Below are 21,703 nucleotides of genomic sequence, written 5' to 3' on the forward strand. Positions count from 1 at the left end.
CTTTGAATTTCTAACCTGGGCATCAATTTAGTCTTTTATTTAAAGAAAGATGTGTATATCTTTTGGGTGTATATACACTTTTGTGTGCTTGTATAATCCTGAAGGTCATCAGAGGCTGTAAGGAGCTGATGTGATATGAGAAAGTGTGCTTTCAGAACTAAACAGGATTCTGAACTTTTCATTTAGTAAGATCAGAGACAATACCTTAGGGAAGAGAAAGTATGGAACCTAACTGTTACTATGTAATAATATTTTGTCAGGAGTTCTTCTCTCATTTCTGTTCTACTCCAGACTTTCAGCTAATATTAATATTCTAATCAAAAGGGAACACATCTATTTATAATTGACATAAATGATAGTCCTATTTATAGTTTTCTCTGGCATTCCATGTTTCTCTGTGGGAGATTTTCCCTGATACAAAAGCCTACTTTTTGAAGCAGTTATGTTCTAGGGGCAACCTTGATAGTTTCTATTGCTCAAGAGATATATTTGATTAACCTCTTATCCCTACACATGGGATGGTGGAATGTGGGAAGCCATTAATAGGCCAATGAAACAGACACTCCTAGGTTTGCCCTGCTTGTTTCAGTGTGCCTTCCAAACTCTAGAGGTACGTGCCTGGCTACCACCTTGGCTAGGCCATTTGCACTTTAACAATCTACTCTGCTTGTAGCCTGCCTTTAATTCCAACAACCCTTTGCTTGAATAATCTTTTGAAACCTGGAACTGGCTTTGATTTCTTGGGAGTCTGTTACCCCGTATCATTTCACACAATTCTCACAAACCAAACAAAATCCCTTTTTATAGGTTGGCTTGGATTTATTATATCTATTTTACAAATGAGAGAATTGTGTAAAGGTACTCAACTTATTACAGCAAAAACAAGACATGGTAGTCAACACTCTTGGTACCAGCAGCCAGGAAATAAAAAGAGTAATTGCACTGGGAAAGTCTGCTGTCAGGGACATCTCCAGAGTACTGAAGAGCAATGATGTCATTCTGGAGACTCAGGTGTGCCTGATTCAGGTCAGGGTCTTTACAATTATGTGCTATGCATCAGAAAGCTGGACAATGACTAGGGATGATAGAAGGAGAATTGATGCCTTTGAGCTGTGGGACTGGAGAAGAGTAGTGAATATACCATGGACTGCGAAGAGAACAAACAGATTTGACCTGAAGAGGGTGAAACCAGGTTGCTCTTTAAAGGCAAGAATTCTGAAGCGCTGACTGACATACTTTGGGCATGTTGCAAGAAGGGACCAGTCCTTGGAGAGGGATATTATACTTGGGAGGGTGGAGCAACAGCACAGGAGAGGAAGACCCTTGATTAGATGGATTGATTCAGTGGCTGGGGTAATGAGGGTAGGTCTGTCAGAGACAATAAGGTTGGCATAGGATAGAACAGGTTTCAGGGCTATTGTACATAGGGTCGCTATGAATCACAAGTATCTCAATGGAACATAGCAACAACAAACAAAAATGTATCTAAGGTTCTTCATTTCGTATTTGGAGCCCTTGCTGATACCTTGTGTTATCTTGGGTAGGAAAATAAATGTTCAAATAGACACTCACAGTACTTGGGTATCTTTGTATCTAAGGGAAAAAAAAATCTCTCTCGTAAAGAATCCTTGCAATGGAGGAAAAGGAATAAAAAGTGTCGTGTTCTTTGTCTGATATTAACTAAGCAGATGGTATATAGGATTAGGTGAAAGATAAACTTCATGATTCTACCTAGAATTTGAATGCATCATTGGATTTTAGTTGGAAATATTGGCCTGGAAGGTTCACAAGAGGAGGAATTCTTTCATGAACTGCTGAACAACTCAGGTTAAAATGGCTTGTTTGTACAGTATTTCTGACCTCTCTTAGACAACAGAGCACATCCATTGCTCTATCTAGCCAAAGACCCAGGAAACAGAGTATGCATAAAGGTGTTAATTCTATCTTGTTTTTAAACACTAATAAAAACTTCACAAGATTGCATATAAGGAGAAGTATGGTGATTCTTACTACGTACATAGAATTTAAAGAAATTAGTTTAGAGATCTAAATGAGTTTAGAGATCTTTCGATAAAATCTTTCTAAACTCTAAATGAGTTAAGAGATCTTCCACTATGTCAGTGAAATTGAAAAAAAAAGATATGCTAATAGTATTGATTATTATTTATACTTAATTCACTGCTGTAAAAACGTTATTATTGAGGTTTAATTAGTGTTAAAGTTTGCTTCTTAATCAGTTTGCATGTATCCTTAACGCAGGGCCTATATTATACCTTGGGAAAGTGGTAGACGCTCATCGATACTATTTTAATCTTCTTTCTTTCCTTTTAGCCTTTTCTCTGTTTCTATAACTATACTGGGTACATTAAACTGCGTACATTGCTAAGCTGGATTATGTTTCTTAAAAAGAGTAACTTTCTTCTCTTTGGCCCATATCTTACAACTGATTTTCTGGACCACAATCCATTGAGTTGGCTCCATTTCTGGAGCTGTTGAGGCTCGACTCTATAACCTCACTATTGTTGACAGTTTTTCTGCCAGGGAAAATAGAAATGAAAGCTCCTTTGTGGGCATTCAGTAACTTTGGAAATGAACACATCTGAGCAGAGTGCACAGAACTCTTTCTCTTTCATTTTTTCCAGGTTTACCTGGCATGGGCTCAACTCACTGTTACAGTTGGGCCCCGGGAATAGACCGACTCCTGTAATCTTAACACAAGGCGAACACACGGAAGAATTTTCCAGGGCTCCTTGTGAGGCATGTGTTAGTGTTTTAATTTGGAGATCACAGTCAGTTTCCAACAAAAAGGATCATGTTCTGTTTACCTAAATTCCCTCAGTAGTTTCCTTTAGATACAGTATTTCTCACTACCTTCTCAGGAGCATGTATAACTAACATAAGCCCGCAAAAACAAAGAACAAGGAGTAAATTAACAACAGGTAGACAATGCGTTTCGTACAAAGGACCATGTGAGACCTGAGAGGAATTATAATACACAATCCTTACGCACATGGAGTCTAGTCAGCCAGAATGCATACAATCTGAGTAGCCTTACAAGACAGAGAACAGGTGATACATTCTCTGGTAGTAATATCATCACTATTCAGAGGAAAAAGAGTTGAAAGGAAGATTTTATAGGAGGCATCATTTGTGAAAAGAACACGAGAAAATCCAGGAAAGTGAAAAATAATATAGTTTATCTAGATTGGATATTAGAAAAATATATAGGTCAGCTGTAGATTCAAATGCCTATCAGGGTCACGCAAGCAAATGAAAGGAGTGGTCAAAAATCAGACGATAGAGTGTGGTGAGGACTTTGGCAAGGAAGAAATCATGTGCCAAGCTAAAGGCAAAAGTAATTTTATAAATATTTTCAGATAATGCAAATGTTTATAAATAGACAATCTGTCTGAAGAATGAACAAGAGCAACAGAAAGTTTGTGAGCACTGCTGTAGGGCATTGCTAGGAAAGACCATTGGAAAATCAGACAGAGGCCTTATGTAAAAAGGCCTGGCTGTCAAGTTCGAGTTTGGACTCAATTTACTTAGCTGTGGACAGTCACTGGAAATTGTTTAGAAAAAGGGATAAAGTGATTAGAACGAGGCTTCAGAAAGATTAAGCTCATGGGTGGGATGGTTGGTGTCAAGCAAAATTGGACCCAAGAATGATCACTGAAGATGCTGTTGCAATAATTCTGGTGAGTGATGAGGAGTATCGGAGTAGTGATGGGAAGAGATGGAGGGATACAGTGTAATATTCCAGGGAATTGGTGACAGCTGTTCTGGATGATTGTGCAAAACAGACTACAGTGCTACAACAACACCTTTTGTCTGAAGAGTTGAGTTTGATGGTCTCCATTGTCCTGAACACTGGATAATTGCTTAACCAGTCTAGTCCATTGGCTGGGGAAGCAGGCCTTTTTTTGTCTTACAAAGTCACTGGCCCAAAACTCTACTTACTTACTCTTGAAGTAGTATCCCTTTGATGATCGAAAAATTATTGATCTTTTTCAAATGTGAGTTCTTCCTTCTCCAAGAAGACATGATTATCTTTTTAGTTCTAACACTTGAGGAGAACTGAAAGAGAAGGTTTGTATCTTATTCATACCAATCATACATGGCTAACTGGGTGGCTGGGTGATGGTATGAGCTCAATACATGCATGTTGAATTGGCTAAAACTGGAAGGTGTGGGCCAAAAGTCAAAGTATCTTTCATATTTGGAGCAAGGATAATATATATCAATATTTGCTGAGACCTGATAGTTATAAGCATGAATAAAGCAAGGCTACAAAGCACTATGGTGTGCTGGAGTGGTTGTTGTTTTTGTTTTGTGCCATGGAATTGCCTGAGACTCACAGGGACCCTTATGCACAACAACCCTAAATGCTGCTCTATCCTGTGTCAATCTTATTGTCTCTGACGCACCTACTCCCATTACCCCAATCACTGAGTCAATCCGTCTCATCGAGGCTCTTCCTCTCTTGCACTGTCCCTCCAACCTCCCAAGCATGACGTCCCTCTCCAAGGACTGGTCCCTCCTTGCAACATGTCCAAAGTATGTCAGACAGAGCCTCAGAATCCTTGCCTCCAAGGAGAAGCCTGGTCTCACCCTCTCTAGAATGGACTTTTTTGTTCTCTTGGCAGTCCAAAGTAGGTATATTCAATACTCTTCTCCATCACCACAGCTCAAAGTCATCAATTAACACACCCCATTTAAAGTGTTGTGGCCAATAGTTACCACTCAGGAGTGCAGCCTTGTCATAATCACACGACTTAATTTATCAAGAAAAGCTGTGAACCAGAATTTTTATGTAAAATATCTTGACTTTTATATTTCCAAAATGTTAAAAATATATTATGTGAGCCAAACAAAGCATGTATGTGGGCTGATTTCAGCTGGTGTAGGAGTGGGGAATGCCACTAGTCAGTGACATCTGTTCAAGCATTGTATTAACTCCTTGAAAACAGAGGCTGTCAATAGTGACTAGCTAAACAGAAAATAGACAGGGAATGGTGGAGAGGAATAATATGGAAAGACAGGCTTCCCATCTGACTCAACCTTGGTTGTAGGATCAGCCTTAAATAGGTCTACACACATAAAGCGAAACCTCTTTAAAGACATAGCTTTATTCATGGGCTCTGGGTGTTGGTTAGCTTACCGCAGGTGCCCAGTCCATGATTCCACAATTAAATTGATTTCATGCAATCATTTTACTAAAACATGAAATAATAGAAACAAAAGAAGAGAGATGACAAACAAACAAACAATGAGTTTCATTTTGAGTGAGATTACTTAAAGAATTTTAGAGGTTTCCATGAACTGATAATAGATGCGAGGTATGGAAAAGATCTCAGCTGCTAGCTTGTCAACTATCTCTCAAGGGGAGTCACCAAGGAATTAGGAATATTATTGTACTCAAATATTGTTAAGTGTAAATGAAATAAATGTAGGATTGAAAGGCCAAGTTCAATATCCGAGATTTGAATATAGTCAGGAGAAGGCAGATGTTCAAAGTTCAAGGAAAACTTAGGGGGAATAAATGTGAACACTGTACCTGTCACTTATTTTCCTTTGGAAAATTGAGAAAAGAGATGATTATTCTCACATTTCAGAGGTGTAATGCTTTGGTCCATCTTATAGAATATCATTGTTCTCATGGAAAGGGGTTTCAAGACTCTAACAACTAATCATCAAGTTGACAAAGTTATTTAGTGACAAAACACTGCATTAACTCAATAGTTCCTAAGTTTCTGATTCAAAGACCTCTTCTTTTTTTTTGCTAGTGCTTTTATAGAGAACTGAAGTTATAAACGGATTTATCGCACTGTCTGCCTCTGCCAAGGGAAACTATTCTTCCGAGGCAGCCATGTCTTTCAGATACCTAAACCAGTGGCCAGTAAGTGGATGCTGACTCATGGTGACCTCATATGTGTCAGAGTAGAACTGAGATCCACGGGGTTTGAATGCCTGATTTTTGTGTGTTTGTTTTAGAAGTAGATCACTAAGTCTTTCTTCTTAGACACCTTGGTAAGTTCAGATTCCAACTTTTCAGTTAGCAGCTAAATGAGTTAATGCTTTACTCCACCCAGGCACTACCAAACAAACAAACAACCCACCCAAAGTAGTTTCAGCGAGTCAATTCCAATTTATTGTGACTCCATCACGTGCCTTTGGGATTGCAGCACAGCGTGTTGCCGCGAGGCCACCAGAGCTGTGTTAGAATAGAAATCGGTTCTAAAGGGTTGCAAGGCTTGTGATCTTTTGGAAGCGGACTTCTTGGGCCTTTCACCTGAAGTGTCACTAGGTTAATTTGAACTATCAATCTGTAGCTGGTAGTGAAGTCCTTAGCCATTTGAGTCATCAAGAGGCTCCTTGTCATTAAATAGTGGGTTCAGGTTGAGGTGCTTTGGAATTCTGGGACAGAGTCTAGTGAGGTGGGGGTCCATGGAGAAGCCACAGAGACACAGTTTTCTAAGCCTCAAGCCACTTCTCTTAAATCCTAATACTAGCCTTAATAAAACAAATCAACTCAGACTTGTAAGAAACAGTATTAGGGCCTGACTAAGCAGGACAAGAGAAGCAATTTGATCTGAGTGAAACACACATTTGCCCACTAATGCAATTAGATTTTTTTTTTAAAAGGAGTCTTGTTTGGCTATTCTTGGGGGGGGGAGAAAAAAACCCCAAAAACCCAACCCAAAACAACCCAAACTATTGAAAAAGAGCCTGGCAAGATCTTAAGGATTTATTCCTTAATGGTTCCTGGCCTCACTGAAGGGGCTGGAAATTGCAGTCACAGCATTTAGGAGTTCCAATTTCCAGTTCATAGAAGGTCAGGCCACGGGGTTATCCTTGGTGCAGTTCTATACTCTCTCTGAGGAACAGCTCTACCAGCTTGGGGGAACTGGGACTTGAGAGCGTTCAATCAGCATGTACAATGTTAATGTCTACAAGTAGGTCTGGCTCACCCTGTTTCTGAAATCTTCAATTAAAATCCAACTCTAAGTTGCCTTTTCTCTTCTAACAGATAAAGGCTACTAGTTGTTATTGTACCTGTTAACATGTACCTATTATTTCCCATCATTCCCTAGACCAGAGTTCTTAAAATCTTACTGTCTACACACATCCCCTGGGTATCTGTCAAAATGCAGAAGTGGATTAGGTTAGTCAGGATTCTGCGGATCTGATGGATTGGATAGCTTCGTGCAGATTTAAGGACCCATGGTGATGTAGTGATGCAAGTGCCAAGCTGCTGACTGAAAGGCTAGCAGTTGAAACTCAATAGCTGTTCTAGGGAATGAAGATGGGGCTGTAAAAATTGACAGCCTGGAAACCCTTTGGGGGCAGATGTTCTCTGTCCTCCAAGTCAAGATTAAGTTGATGGTAGTGGGTGCTCTTGGCTTGGAATGCAGATTTAATGATCAAGTGGTAATGATTTTTGCTCCTCTAATAAGCTCTCAGGTTCCTTTCATGAGGCTTTAGATCTATCTTCACAAACTAAGTCAATCATTTGCAAAGCACCACATGCCCCTTAGAGCATGTGTGTGTCCAGCCAAATTGTCCCATTGTTAACAGAAAGCTGTTTCTGGCCACTAAACACTTCCTATGGCCACCAGTACGGTCTGATTTCTTCTAAGAGATACACGTCTTCGTCCTCTCTTGCTTTTGTTTTTATTAGGAGACAGAGTAGCGACGTCATTTGTATAAACCAACCACCCACCAACTGAATGCCTTTGAGACTCTAAGCAGAAAGTGCCCAACTCTCAAGGACCAGTCGACGAAGTCCTTTTGTGCCTTTAGTTTATACATCTTGGTGCTCTTGAGGTTTGTTACTTCATCTTCAGCTAGTTTCTCTGGAGATTTCCACGGTTACATGCAAAACACTAAGAACCCGCCAAAATACCAGCAAGGTGGTGGCATCTTGCACTAGACTTAGAATGCATGTGAACCAGCATCCACATTTAGGTTAGCTTACACTTCATAAAGGTCAGCCTGATGTGCCTATTGCATGGATGCACCAATCAGCATCTCAGAATCTATGCTCAAATATTTGTCCCAAAGTGAGAGGTAAAAATTGGCAGGAGAGAAAGCCTTTGCAGAGCTGAAAACATCTCTCCGGCAAATTGGGGGATTGGATTTATAAAGCGAACCCACTTCACTGGCAGTGTGTTTTGTGCCGACAACAGTCATCCCTTTAATAGGGAACATGTGCTGTGCTTGACACACAGCGAAATGACTGGATCCATAGGCAGGAACATGCTGAAAATGGTTTCAATATGATCCTGTTTTTTCCCCTCAATAGCCATTGATTGAGGCTGTCCAGCCCAAAGCAATGAGAAAATGAGCCAGCCACAGTGTTACCCTTTGACCGTATTCGATGTAACTGCAGCTGAAATGAGTTATATGTTTCAGGAATAACAAACATCCATAACGAACAAATATTTGGCAGGGTGGCAGCTGATGAAACCAGGAAAAATTAGACAAATTATCAATTGCTCGCTCCCAAATTACCCCCTAAAAGAAATTAGATCCATTTTCAGTAGCTTTGCTTTCAAATTTCTTCATTCCATGAGTCACCACTACCTTCTGCCAAACTAAATATGTCTATGAACGGTTGGAAACTTTAATGGAAAGAAACATAAAACGCAAAAGACGTAGGAAAATTTAAGCTTCTTCATGGAAGACATTCATGGAAGACTACTAGCAAGTCAGGAATGTGGAGAGACAGAGAGAATGCTCTGACAATACCTTTTGTTTTGAAGAGCTTCTGATTTAGCAAATAACTCCTATGAGTCAGTCAACCAACTAACATGACTTCAGATGAGTTCCAAAAAGGAAAAGCTCTTTTCTTCCCTCCTCCCTTGAAACTTCTAATCCATCAAACCACGAGGGTCTGGTAATTGAGTCATTTTGCTAGGATTTCTGAATAAAGAGATTTGATAGGTGGTAGCTGTTGAAGAGAGTTTTGGTAAATGGTTAAGGCCTTGAAATGTCAAAGAATACTCCAATAGGTTACAGAAGAAGAATGCACGTGGCTGTTTGCTCTGAGTTTATGGACTGGTTACTGGTTATTCCTTTAACTAATTTATCAGAGTTTATTAAGACTAAATGGGAAATGTGTAACTATGAAACTTGCTCAGAGAGAGTGAGGAGTCTGAATCCTTCTTTTAGCTTCCCTGCGAGCATCGCTTATGATCTCACGTAGATCTTGTCCTCTTCAGATCTCAGCCCCCTGATTTGGAAAGTGAGAACACTGGGCCAAACAGAGGTATAGTTTTCTGCCTTGTCAATTCTTCAGTTCTGTTTTGTCTGGTAGCAGTTATGTGTAGTGTCCTGTAAGAAGAAAGGTCCCAGGAGTTAGCCTCCATGGGGCCTGTATCTACTGGGGCTGTATTATTTGTTGTAGGCCTTTCCTTAAATGCCATCACTCCTTCTGGGGTACCTTTAGCTAGGATGGCAGAGAGTTATGTGAGGTGCTGGTCACAAAACGAATTCCACAGGAAGCACCTGTGGAAGTTATGGCTCCCGTGGTAACTTCAAGCCAAATATATGACCTTGAAGTTGATGTGGACCCATAGCAACTCTACAGGACAGAGTAGAACAGCATCTGTAGTGGGTTTCCAAGGCTGTGAACCGTTCCAGGATCAGTCTGTCAGGAGTTACTTCTGTGGATGTCTGGTGGGTTCAAACTCTCAACCTTTTCCTTAGCAGCTGCCTGTTTGACCACAGCACTACTAGGCCTCATTCTCATTGCTCTTCTGGTGATGATGGCTGTTATGCACCATTGAGTCGGAACAGACCCACAGCTGACCCTCCAGTGGGTTTTCAGAGGTAGTAAACCACATCGAAGGAGATTGCCTATCTTTCTCCGGAAGAATAGCTGGTGGGTTTGAACTTCATATCTATGTGTTTGAAACACAATTCCTTATCATTGAGCGACCAGAACTCCTGCACAGTCCTAAGTTTTAATGGCAGCAGCAGTGAAGGGGTCCCAAGAAGTGATATCTCTAATAGACTCTTTGGTTGTATACTGTAGAGTTGCAACCGACTCTTGGCTGACCCTCCCTTGGATTTTTGGAGGCAATAAATTGTACGGGAGGAGATTGCTTGTCTTTCTTCTAAATACACAATGCCAAATATACGACAGCAGCAAAAGTAAATGGAAAGCAACCGGATATATTTATATTCCTAAAAAAGCTTTTGGAGTATTTTTTTTTTTTAAGATTGAGTCAAGGAGTTTTAGGATGTTGTGGAGAACAGGAATTTTTTTTTCCCCCTAACAGTCTCTGTTTTCAAGGAACTTTAGCATCTGGAATGACAAATTCCAAAAGAGCTCAAAATAAAAGAGAGAGGATGAAATTCATGGCTGCAGTAACCAGTATTGGAGTGTGTGGTTCAAAAGTGACTTTGCTACATCAAATATTGAGTGACTTGGAGTTTTTAGTTATGAGGGCTCTGGAAAAGAAAAATTACACGGCCACCGGCCTGTATGGTAATAAAATTCACAATTTTTATTTCATCAAAACCATGCTCAAACAACAATAACAACAAAATGTTAGCTGGCCTGTGATAAGGAAACCGTTACAGTAGGCAACCTGAGAGAGGAAAGATGCTTGTCGGATTAGTGAAAACATTCTCCCTGGTGAACACTGGTTTTCTTTTTGGTTTTTTTTTTTTTTTTTTTTTGAACACTGCTTTTCAAGGCTAAGCAGAAATCACCGATCGCTGACTTGGGAGAATGGAAACCTTTTGCCTATGTGTGATACCTCAGCGACTACTTAACCACCTTGTGGGGGACAAACTCCTTAACCATTCTCAGTGTGGAAAATGATAGGCCTCTTGTCGCTCTTTTTTGCTTCCTTCAAATGAAAGGGCATATACAGTTGCTACTGACTGAGCATTCTGAAGAGCCATTCTTTAACTCTTGGGAGGTCTTCCAAATGCAAAATCATTGGCAAATAAGGGAATACCAGGATACTTTTATTTTTAATGAAAAAACTGAAAAGATAGGCTGCTGAGTGCACTTTTCCTGATTTATGCTTAAGAATCTTGGTGGTGCAGTGAGTTAGGAGTTGTGCCTCAAGCCAAAAGGATGGTGGTTTGAACCCACCAACTACTCTGAATGATGTAGGCCTGCTCCAGAAGGATTTACAGCCCTGGAAATGCTAGGGGGCAATTCTACTCTGTCCTATAGGTTACCTCTAAGTTAGAGTGGATTTGAGGATGAGTTGAGAGGAGTATTGCAGAAAGTGGCATTGAAGTTGAGCCATTGAATAAATTTTGTGTTTGTGAGTCAGAGACAGGCAAGGTATCCTACCCAATTTAATTTATTCATAGTTATTAACTTGTTGCTGATTGCCTTTGAGTTGAGCACAACTCATAGCAACTCTATGATCAAAAGGTCCGAAATCTATAACTATCAACACTTATCAAAGTTTGTAGAGTTTCTGGAGGCATGTTGTTTAGGAAGTTGATGCCACTCTTGCTTCCAAACCTGTCTTAAACTGGGAGCTCCACGAAACACTGTCCACCATGGGTAACCGTTATGGCATTTGTACCCCAGTGGTACAAGGTTCAGCATTATAGCACCAGGTTACCTCAGTACAGCATATTAACAGAGAGTACTGTATCACTTAGAAGAATGTTCCTCCAAAATATAATAACAACTGACTTTTAAATACAAAGGCCCTCCCTGAGGTCTTGTTGACTCTAAACATGAGGCTTAAATAAAAACCAACCATTCTAATATGTTTTTGGTTTTATGTGCCATTGAGTTGCCTGCAATATATAGCGACTCTATGTACATCAGCTCTGAACCCATCCCTGTCCTGAGCCAGTTTCACTAAACCCAATACTCCAACCTCCATTGCCCCAGATACTGAATCATTCCATATGAGTGACTAATAATTAGTTTGTGTGTGGTGTCCCTGCCTCTTTAGTTGCTTTCTTCCTGGTGACTTTGCTAGCCCCATGGTTTTCAACTGAAGGTGACATTTGGCAATGCCTGGAGATTTTTTTTTTTTAAAATTTTCACCGCTGAGAAGAGGATGTCACTGGCACTGACTGGGTAGAGGCCAAGCTTGCCAGTGGACAGGCATTCTGTTGTACTCCTTCCCAATTTAAAAACAACAAACCAATCATCGAGCCTAGAAGTCCTAAGGCTGAGAAACCCAGTTGCCAATGACACCATCAAAGAAGATGAATTAAGAGTATAAAAAAAGAGGTGGTTATTGTTGGGTGCCATCAAGTTGACTTCAACTCATAGAAACTCAAGTGCAAACAGAAGGAAGCACTGTCTGATCCTTCCCCATCCTCATAATCACTGACATGTTTGAACTTATCTTTAGTCACGCTGTCAATCTGCCTCATTGAGGGTCGTCCTCTTTCCCACAGAAAACATGTCAAAAGAAAGAGACAAGAAAAAAAGAGACAATTGGAATTTACAGCCTCACCAATTCAGTTAAATCCAGAATTCTAATTTTTGGTGCTCCCTCCCCCAGTTTCATCTACAGTCAGTAGTTGGCTGCACATGGGACATGCAGCTGAGACTTTCTTAATCATTTACCTCTGATGAAAGATCCATTTCGTCAGGGTAAATGGCACAGACTTAGTCCCATCTTCCCAGTTCAGGCATAACATTGACCATCTCACTGACATTTATTCCAACTTTAGAGAGACCCTCCAAATAGCCTTTCTAGGACTCCATAAAAACGGCAGAGGAAAGGAGAATGTCAGACCAGATGCATCAAGCATTTGCTTGGAGGCCTGCAAAAAAAATCAGGTGTAAATTTCTTTTGGCCTGGGGCCCTTGGAGAACTCTCAAAAAAAAGCTGGTTCAACTACTCGCCAGACTATTTCAGATTTTCCAGGAGCTCAGCTTTGCTAAGTCATTCCAAAGCAGTTCTACCCAAGTTGACATTGGAGAAAGTGACCAAAAAAAAAAGAAAAAGAAAAAAAGTCACAGTAATATACAGTAAGAGCCTAAATGATGATCTTAAGTGGATTTGCAATGCCTGGAGCACTTCTAAAAATCTTGTGCACCTCAGGAAAGATGGGCAGAAAATCATTCTAGTGTCTTGTAAGTTTCTAATGCAAAGAGTATGAAACTATTAACTTAGGGTTTGGGTGAACTTATTGGGATAAAAGTACCAACAAGATCTATGCCCATGGAGGTGAACTCTACTGGAGGTCTCTCCTAGTCACTTTCATGTACCAGATCACATTGACATAAATCACTATCACAACCACCTATTGCTGTCTCATCTATTTTAACTCATAGCAAACTCATATGTATCAGAGAATTGTGCACCACAGGGTTTTAAATGATTTGGTTTGGGAAGTAAATGGCCAGGATTTTCTTCTGAGGCACCTCTGGGTAACCCCAAAACCTCATCTCTTTGGCCAACAGGCAACCATTACACTCAGAAACTCCAGCTTGACGGACATAATTAATTATTGGAGGAACGCTGCACAGTAATCATAAAACAAATTCAACAGTATCTTTTTCCACCTCTGCTACTAATTATCTCTGTGACCTTGGACTCATTGCTTCTCTTTGTATATAAGACACAGTCATGAGTTCATCTTAAATATTAGTCTCTGGCTATATTCTTTTTCAGAGCCTTCTGGACTTGTAGCTGTCCAAAATTTTACTTCCTTCAAGCAATTAGATAGTTTCAAGTGGAAGATAATAGTGTCATGTATACTAATTAATAAGTAGGTTCGTGAGTGGCTTGCCAGGGCCGCCTTTTGCATGGACCACCTCCCTTTGAGTAGCTAATGCAAAAGGTTTTCATTTAAAAGGCTGTGTGGTCCCTGCTCATTGCACAGTTCCTCTTTGTGCTGGTGCCGCTGCTGCTCAAATATCGCAAGGCCATTAATTACCGTAGGACAAATGCAGAGGGCCATGTGCAAAGTTTTTGGCCAATTGCATAAAGCAATACACCAGATGTAAAGTAAGTGAAGGGTTTCTCTTGGTATTTAAGGTTCAGTGAAAAAGTAAGAGGGGCAGCTATGCCAAGAATGAAAAGCCAGGGCTTGCCAAGTGCTTCCTAAAGTGGCTTTAGCCAATGTGAGACTAAACAATGCATTACAAGGCATACAGTTCTCTGAAGTGAAGGCACTGCATGTCAACTAGCAGCTCTTTGCTATGTTTTAAGCATGATCTAGCTTATAGATAATGACAAACAAAATACCGTGTTGTCAGCTCCTAAGTCTAGTACTTAATAAGTCCTGAGGATTTGAACTTTCCAGGCAACCAAAAGCAACTCTTTGGGATCTAAGAGCTTGCTGATGTTTTACAGACAAGTGCAGGCTGGAACCCTGCCAGGGCAGCAGCTCAGTGCAAAAAAAGACCTTTTTTTTTTTGCCACCCTTGTTGTCAAAGGCGTCTGGCTGCATGAAAGAGCCCAGGCTTTGCAGGCTGTCATGAAGAACAATGAGGGATCTCCTTGGGAAAGACCTTGTGCTGGGATCCTTTGCTGTGGGCTGGATGGAGGTGCTGGAGACATGAGGCTGGCTCTGAATGAGGGCCTGAAAGGGAGCTTCTATGGCCCGTGATGTCAGAACAAATTATGCACAGGTAAGTAGATGCAACTTGCAGAATACCTAAACTTGTTCCTGGATCCAAAATATCTTCCCTATCAGCTGCTGAAGACGTTGGACATTCTGCTACCTATGGTCTTCAAACAACAGAGTGAATGACAGCTACATAGGTGGAGATTTGAAATCCAGGCACCTGGCTGCTGTTGTCACTCTTAGCACTCTCAGGTAGGCAAAGCGTGTCCCTACTATGTTTTCTGTCTGCATTATGGGGGCTTGTGGCCATATAACCTTTACCATTTTTCTGAGAGTACCCCAAGAAAGATCCTGGCCCCAAAGAAATAACTTTTCTTCATTAAGTCTTGGGGGGGGCGGGAAGCAACATAACTTATAGCTGCAAGAAATGAAACAAAGCTTGCTAACAGAAGACTTGGGAGTCTTGAAGGCAAGAGGCTTCCCTGAGTCATACTAAGCATCCTGGTGTCCACAGGTGAGCTACAGTAGTGCTCTAAGCGGCGTTCAAGAATCCAGCCGGGGATGGCTCTTGACCAGCAGCCGTCGCTGTATATGCAACAGCTCTCTCTGTGCCTTTTCTTATGTTTGCGAGGCAATTCTAGCTCATTTTTACCCCCAGATATTTCCCTCATGTCTCTTTTCTGGAAGCCCTCAACATCAAGAGCCACCCATGAGTTTCTTCCCCATTTTTTCCTAGAGGACTAGGATTTTCGAAGGACCTCCCTTCTACAACACCTTCCATCTGTAAACATTGTAGATATTATTACACATGTCATAATAGGTAGAATTACTACACATCTTGAAGACAAGAGACCTAGACTATGATTCTGAATCTAATCAAGTCAGTTATAGGTCCAGTGCCAAATATTTATCTAATGAAATGTGATCTGTGGCCACCAAGACTGAGTTAAAGAGGAACTGTCAGTAGAACTGATTTTAGCAGAGCTCTGTGGCCTAGTGGGTAAGAAGTTGTCATACGAACACAAAGGTAGGGAGTTTGAACTCGTCAGCTGTTCCATGGGAGAAAGATGGGCATTCTCCTCCCTTGTGATTTACTGCCCTTGAAAACCTGCTGAAAAGTCATCTATGAATTGGTTCTGACTCAACACCATGTATCGATAAACAGCAGCACAAACACAAAATGTTTCTCTTTTCATGTTTCTAATGTGTCCTAATGGCAAGAAGTTGCGCTGCATCCTGAAGACAGACGGTTCAAATCCATCAGCTGCTGCACGGGAGAAGGATGGGTAAACTCCTCCCATGCAATAAACTGCCTCAGAAAACCTGCTAGAGGGTCAGCTATGAGTTGCTTTCGACTCAGTGCTACACAACAACAACAACAAAACATAGGTTTTTGAGGAGCTCTGGTGGCCTGATGGTAAGAAACTACACTGCTAACTCAAAGGCATATAGTTTGAATCCACCAGCTGCTCCGTGGGAGAAAGATGGGCAATCAATCTCCTTCCGTGGGATTTAGTCCCTCTGAAAACCTGCTGGAGGGTCAGCTATGAATTGATTTCAACTCAATGATACATAACAACAACAATATAGGTTCTTACCCATCCTTTCTGACTTAATAAAATCCAGCTGAAAAGTCACCTACACATTTGCCATCACAACAACACAGAGAGACTGTAAAGATGAAAGCTGTCAGCTGCTCCTTCCTACCAGAGAAATATGGTGGTCTACTTTCCTGAGGCATCTTCAGATTACCTGAGAAGATGGGTGGGGACTGTGACGGACCCTTAAGCTGCCCAGCTTTCTGCTGGTCAGGCTCCTGTACCCCCTCTCTGAGTGGCCTGTGGAAGAATGTCGCGATTGAGATTGACACAGCTTTAGTTTGCTTGGCTCCACAGTCAACACTCTTGGCACCAGCAGCCAGGAAATTAAAAGGCGCATTGCCATGGGAAAGTCTGCTGTTAGGGACATCTCCAAAGTACTGAAGAGCAATGGTGTCTCTCTGGAGACTAAGGTGTGTCTGATACAGGCCATGGTCTTCACAATCACTTGTTATGCATCAGAGAGTTGGATAATGACCAAGGAGGATAGAAGGAGAATTGATACCTTTGAGCTGTGGTGCTGGAGAAGAGTATTGAGAATACCATGAACTGCTAGGAAAACAAACAGATTTGTCCTGGAAAGGGTTAAACTGGGTGGCTCCTTGGAGGCAAGGATTCTGAGGCTCCGTCTAACATACTTTGGACATGTTATGAGGAGAGACGGGTCCTTGGAGAAGGACATCATGCTTGGGAGGGTGGAGGGACAGCGCAGGAGGGGAAGGCCCTCTATGAGGTGGATTGATTCAGTGACTGGGATAATCGGGATGGGAGTGTCAGAGACAGTGCAATTGGCACAGGACAGAGCAGAGTTCAGGGCTGTTGTACAAAGGGTCGCTATGAGTCGCAAGCAACTCGACGACACATAACAACAACAACAACAACTTTCCTGAGGTATATGTGCACTGACCAAAGATATGCATGTATTTCAATATTTATGGGATTCTCTTCCATGTCTAAGGAATTGAGAGCTGGCTTAAAAATGCGAAGATGTTGAATCTTCCTTTAAGTTCTTTTTTTGTGGACTCTCCTGTCTTTGAGGGATAGCAGAAACTGTATAAAGAAGGCGAAGGAAATGGTTTGGGGTCCCTACATAAACCCCAACTTTTCCTTTCTTGAATGGCACCGAGTCTGTAGTAATAACAGCCTATAATGCAAGTCTGCTAAAGTTAGATCATTTACTTTAACAAAATGCTCTCACTTTATAGACAAGAACATTTCAGTCCAGGAAATTTAAAGGCCTGCCAAAGCCAGACAGCTAATGAATGACAGGTCCGGTAGTGTTTTCCTGAGCACTATATTTCAAATGGAAAAAAAAAAGTTTGAATTAATTAGAACTAGCTCTAGGAAGGTCACTGCAATCAATAACAGTGGAAGTTAATTGCAAAGTTTCACTTACATTCTATACAAAATAGTATATTTGAACACATAAAGAATACCATTTGTTTATTCAGACCTGTTCTTAATAACCATACATTGGAAGTATATTTTACAAAAGCTATAAATCTGGAATGGCCCAAAGGATATCTAAGCTTTTTTTCCCCCAATTGATTTACTTCTCTTCTCTCCCAGACTGCTGAAGGAAAGCATATACAGTTTATTTAAGGGTCTGTTTATAGACTCTTAAAACTAAAAAGGACCCCAGAACCTCTCGTTCTTTTGGTTACTCTTAATTGAAACCATCCACAATGATCGGTTATCCATTGATTTCTTCACTATATTCAGGGGAGAAATTCCACCAGCCCTTAAATAGCATCTTAAAATGGTTAATCAACATGACTATGAAAAAAAATTATATCTATAGCAAGTTTAACTTCTGTTTTTCTTAAAGCTCTTTTCCTCTTGCTGGATTTCCTATAAAAACAAGTTATATATAACAAGCCACCCTCTGTGCGGGTTCCTTCAATCTGGTCAGATAATAGCTAGCTCTTCCCCAGTGAGGTTTTACATCCATTATGCCACCATTTTTCTCACAGGATTATGAGAGGACAAGGCTGGTTGATAGGCTGTATTACTATGATGCATAGGGAAGAATGGATAATTAGCTATTCATTGGAACTTTCGTTTCATAAAATGTCAGGGGAAGGTGCACTAATTATGGATGAACTGCTCCACTTATACTTGGAAGATGTTCATGAAACAGTCTAGAAGGTTGCTTCTTTAGCAGAATGTGGACTCGTAAGAAACTAGGAGCTCATTCACAGCATTGGCTCAATCAATATAAAATAAGAATTACATCAACTTTAAAACCAACCAACCAACAACCAGTTCTGTTTCTAATAGAGTTAAAGGCTCTCCCTGTTGAACATTCTGGACAAGGCAAAGCAATACAATCACAGAGGTCATTTTCTTCTGTGTTTAAATTTCAAACTAAGATCAGAAGCTGCTTTCTACTATTATAAAAAAAAATCCATGCATACTTCCAAAATGTATTTGAAGTAATTTAATATTAAAGGCACAGCTACAATAAAACTTGGAAATGAGCAGTGAGAAAACAAGAGCCAGTTGATATGAGGCACAGGTGGGGAAGACCGTTTTCCTCTGGAAAGGATTTCAAAGCCTGTAAGTGCTTAGAGCTGATTTCTCCACACACAGTAAATCTCGGGGGATGAAAAGGAAATGCAATAAAATTTGTTGACAACAGCTAATGCCTGAAAGAATAATTGGTTCAGACAGGGAAAAGACCATCAGTGTAGCTTGGAGATGACCAGATGCAACCTTTAAGTCACTGTCAGTATTGGTTGTGTACAGTTAAATAAAAAATGGTTTTATTAAGGACTAGGGTACACCTGAAGCAAGAATTGCCCTAAGTAGTGGATAAAACCTAACACTTGGTGGTTCTTGTGACTTAGATCCAAACTGTGCAATTTTTAGTTGTTATGTTTTTATGCCATTGAGTCAGAACTGACCTTCCAGCAGGTTTTCAGAGGCCATAAATCACACAGTAGGAGATTACCTATCTTCTTTCTGAAGAGCAGCTGATAGATTTTAATTGGCCTTTGGGTTGGTAGAGCAACTCCTTAATCCATAGTCTACTAGAGCTCATGTTAATGCAAGTTAATTGCATGAATTCATTGGCTTAATGATTAATTTCGATTCAATTCACCAATCGATTGTGGACATCTACTATACACATTAAGCATTAGGTTAGGTACATTAGGATTCAAAAGCGAATTGACTTTGACCTTTGACATTAAGAAGCCAGTTGAAAGACTTGGGAAAGTAGAACTGGTAAAGGCAAGTATACCTTTGAAAATACTCAGGACAAGCAAAAAAGAATTATAATCTATTCTCCTACAGTTATTTTCCTCTTATGACACTGGTAACACTCACATGCGTGTTTTTAACTAGACTGTGAGTTCCCTGAGGGCAAGTTCAGTCTCCTTGGGAATCTCCTGATTGCCTTGTACACTGCCTTACACACCATAGCTACTCCCTAGGCAAACCCCTACGGCTGTAAAGTCGGTGCTGACTTGCAGTGATCCAGGGGACTACCCAGAGCTGAACTGTCACTAAGGGATCCCAAGGCTGTGAATTCTTACATCTTCCTTCTGAGGAGCAGCTGTTGGGTGTGAACCCCTTTCAGTTAGCAGCTGAGTGCTTTAACCACAGCACCACCTGCTTTATAGTTGTCTTGAATGAAAACATTCAAAGGGGATACTTTTTCTTAGCTGACTGTCCAGTTGACTAGAAAGTGAAAAGATTATATGTCAGGTAAGAAATGTTCATAAGCCATGGAATTCCATAAGACAGAACATATGAAGCATATATACCCCATGCCGGTGCCAACAATGATAATGTGGGATAATCCTCTAGGATTTACAAACCAGTTTCTATGCAAACTCATACTCTAAGCATCAAGAGTTGTCTTACATAAACTTACCCCCTGGTTACCAGGGTATCATTCAAAACCAGTTGTGAACACTTGACCATTATAGTGAACCATTGTAGTAACAGAATAAAATCATTTTTATCTTGAAATTTGTCTGCATCCTACTGTTTCCAGGAACACATATGAATAGACTTTGTCATCATTTAACGAACATCTCAGAGATACATAAGGATCCAGTTTCTAGGCGCTGTGGGTAGAAATTCTGGAGAATGTTATGTTGAACATCATAACAGAAGATGCTTGTAAGCTCAGATCAAAGAAAATTGCACAAATGGACCATGAAGGCAGAAAATGTATCAACAACTCCTCTGGGGTATAATAAATGAGATCTACTCATTCATATTTTTAAAACATGGCTCAATAGCAGCAAAATCAGAATCATGACCACTCCTCGCTGGTGGCCGTGATGTTGCCTGTGTGCCTTTTGCAGGTTATTTTCCAGGTCAAACAAGTCTGCCAGTCTAAAAGCACCCACCCGAAGAACTCACTCATCCGCACTGGAACAGAGGATGAAAGTGCTTTAATGTCTGAAAAATCAGTGCATTCACTCAGTGAAAGTATTGGCTGGAGCCAGAGTGGGGATGTGCTCATTCAAATGGTCCAGGGCCTTTCCTCGTCTCCATCATTGGTCATTTAACGGCTACTTGTGGCCAAATCTACAAATGATGATACATCATGACCCTCTTACCAGCCTCTTCCTTTTCCTTTTCCCTTCCCATCCTGAGACACTGCTCTCCACAGTCCCTCCAGATGGGCAGACACACACGCGCACAAACAGCACCTGTCTGAAGAGATGCTGACATCGGGGAGAAAACTGACAGAGGCTTGAAATATGTGAGTCATCACAGGAGCTATTCAAAGCCTAGTGGATCACTGAGGTAACCTGTCTACCGATGAACCTTTAAGAAGGATTCATGCTCACCGGGATCATCAGATTCCTGGATCTTAACATTCCAAAGAAGTGTACAGAAGAAACATTTGAGCTCGAAATCTTTCACCACCACCCCCACCCCAAACATAAAACATAGATACATCATTTGGGGCAGATTCTTCACATGATCAGTTTCCCTATGTGGTACTGATTTTTGTTCGAGTTTTATTATTTGCAAGCATTGACCTGGCTGCCTATTTTTTTTTTTAAATTGTGTACCTTTGAATCACCTGAGACCCCTTGTGGGACAAGTGGCCCTGCACTTGTCAAAGACCATTTTCTTTCTAGATCTAAATAGCCCTGGGAATTCAGGTGAAAAAAGAGCAACAAACAAACAACCCAAGGTTACTTTACAAAAGAGGATGAATTAGAACAGCTTATATTTACTACTTACGAACAGGCCTAGGAGCCAAGTTCACCGGCTGGCAGTTGGTGATTTCATATTGCATGGGACATCTGAGATGTGCTCTCTTAATTCTTTTTCTAAGTCCACGCATCTAGAGAATCTGACTATGGATCCCATGTTACATAGCTCTTACATCTGCATGCATCTACATGTCCATACATGTACCCAAGAGGCCGGCCTACTCCAGAGCTCTTCTGTCCCTTCTTTACATTGCATGGAGTGGCATAGTAAGGGTAGCCCTAAATTGCTGAAGGAAGGTTCAGCAGGAAGTGATTAAGAGCTAGACTCTTAAAGAGGAAAATTTTGTCCTAAATTTGCTGCCTGGCCAGAGCCCCGCAGAAACACTGGCTTTCCTTTAA

General features: G+C 40.9%; 1 protein-coding gene across 2 annotated transcripts in view; it reads right to left on the minus strand.

The window, feature by feature from the left end:
• IGF1 (insulin-like growth factor 1 (somatomedin C)) overlaps positions 1 to 21,703 on the minus strand; it is an 80,398-nt gene that overhangs the window by 52,713 nt on the left and 5,982 nt on the right. The window lies entirely within an intron of this gene.

The sequence above is a fragment of the Elephantulus edwardii genome, unplaced genomic scaffold (genome assembly GCF_000299155.1).
Source record: "Elephantulus edwardii isolate Elephantulus edwardi_28Jun2011 unplaced genomic scaffold, EleEdw1.0 scaffold00068, whole genome shotgun sequence".
NCBI classification, from domain to species: domain Eukaryota; kingdom Metazoa; phylum Chordata; class Mammalia; order Macroscelidea; family Macroscelididae; genus Elephantulus; species Elephantulus edwardii.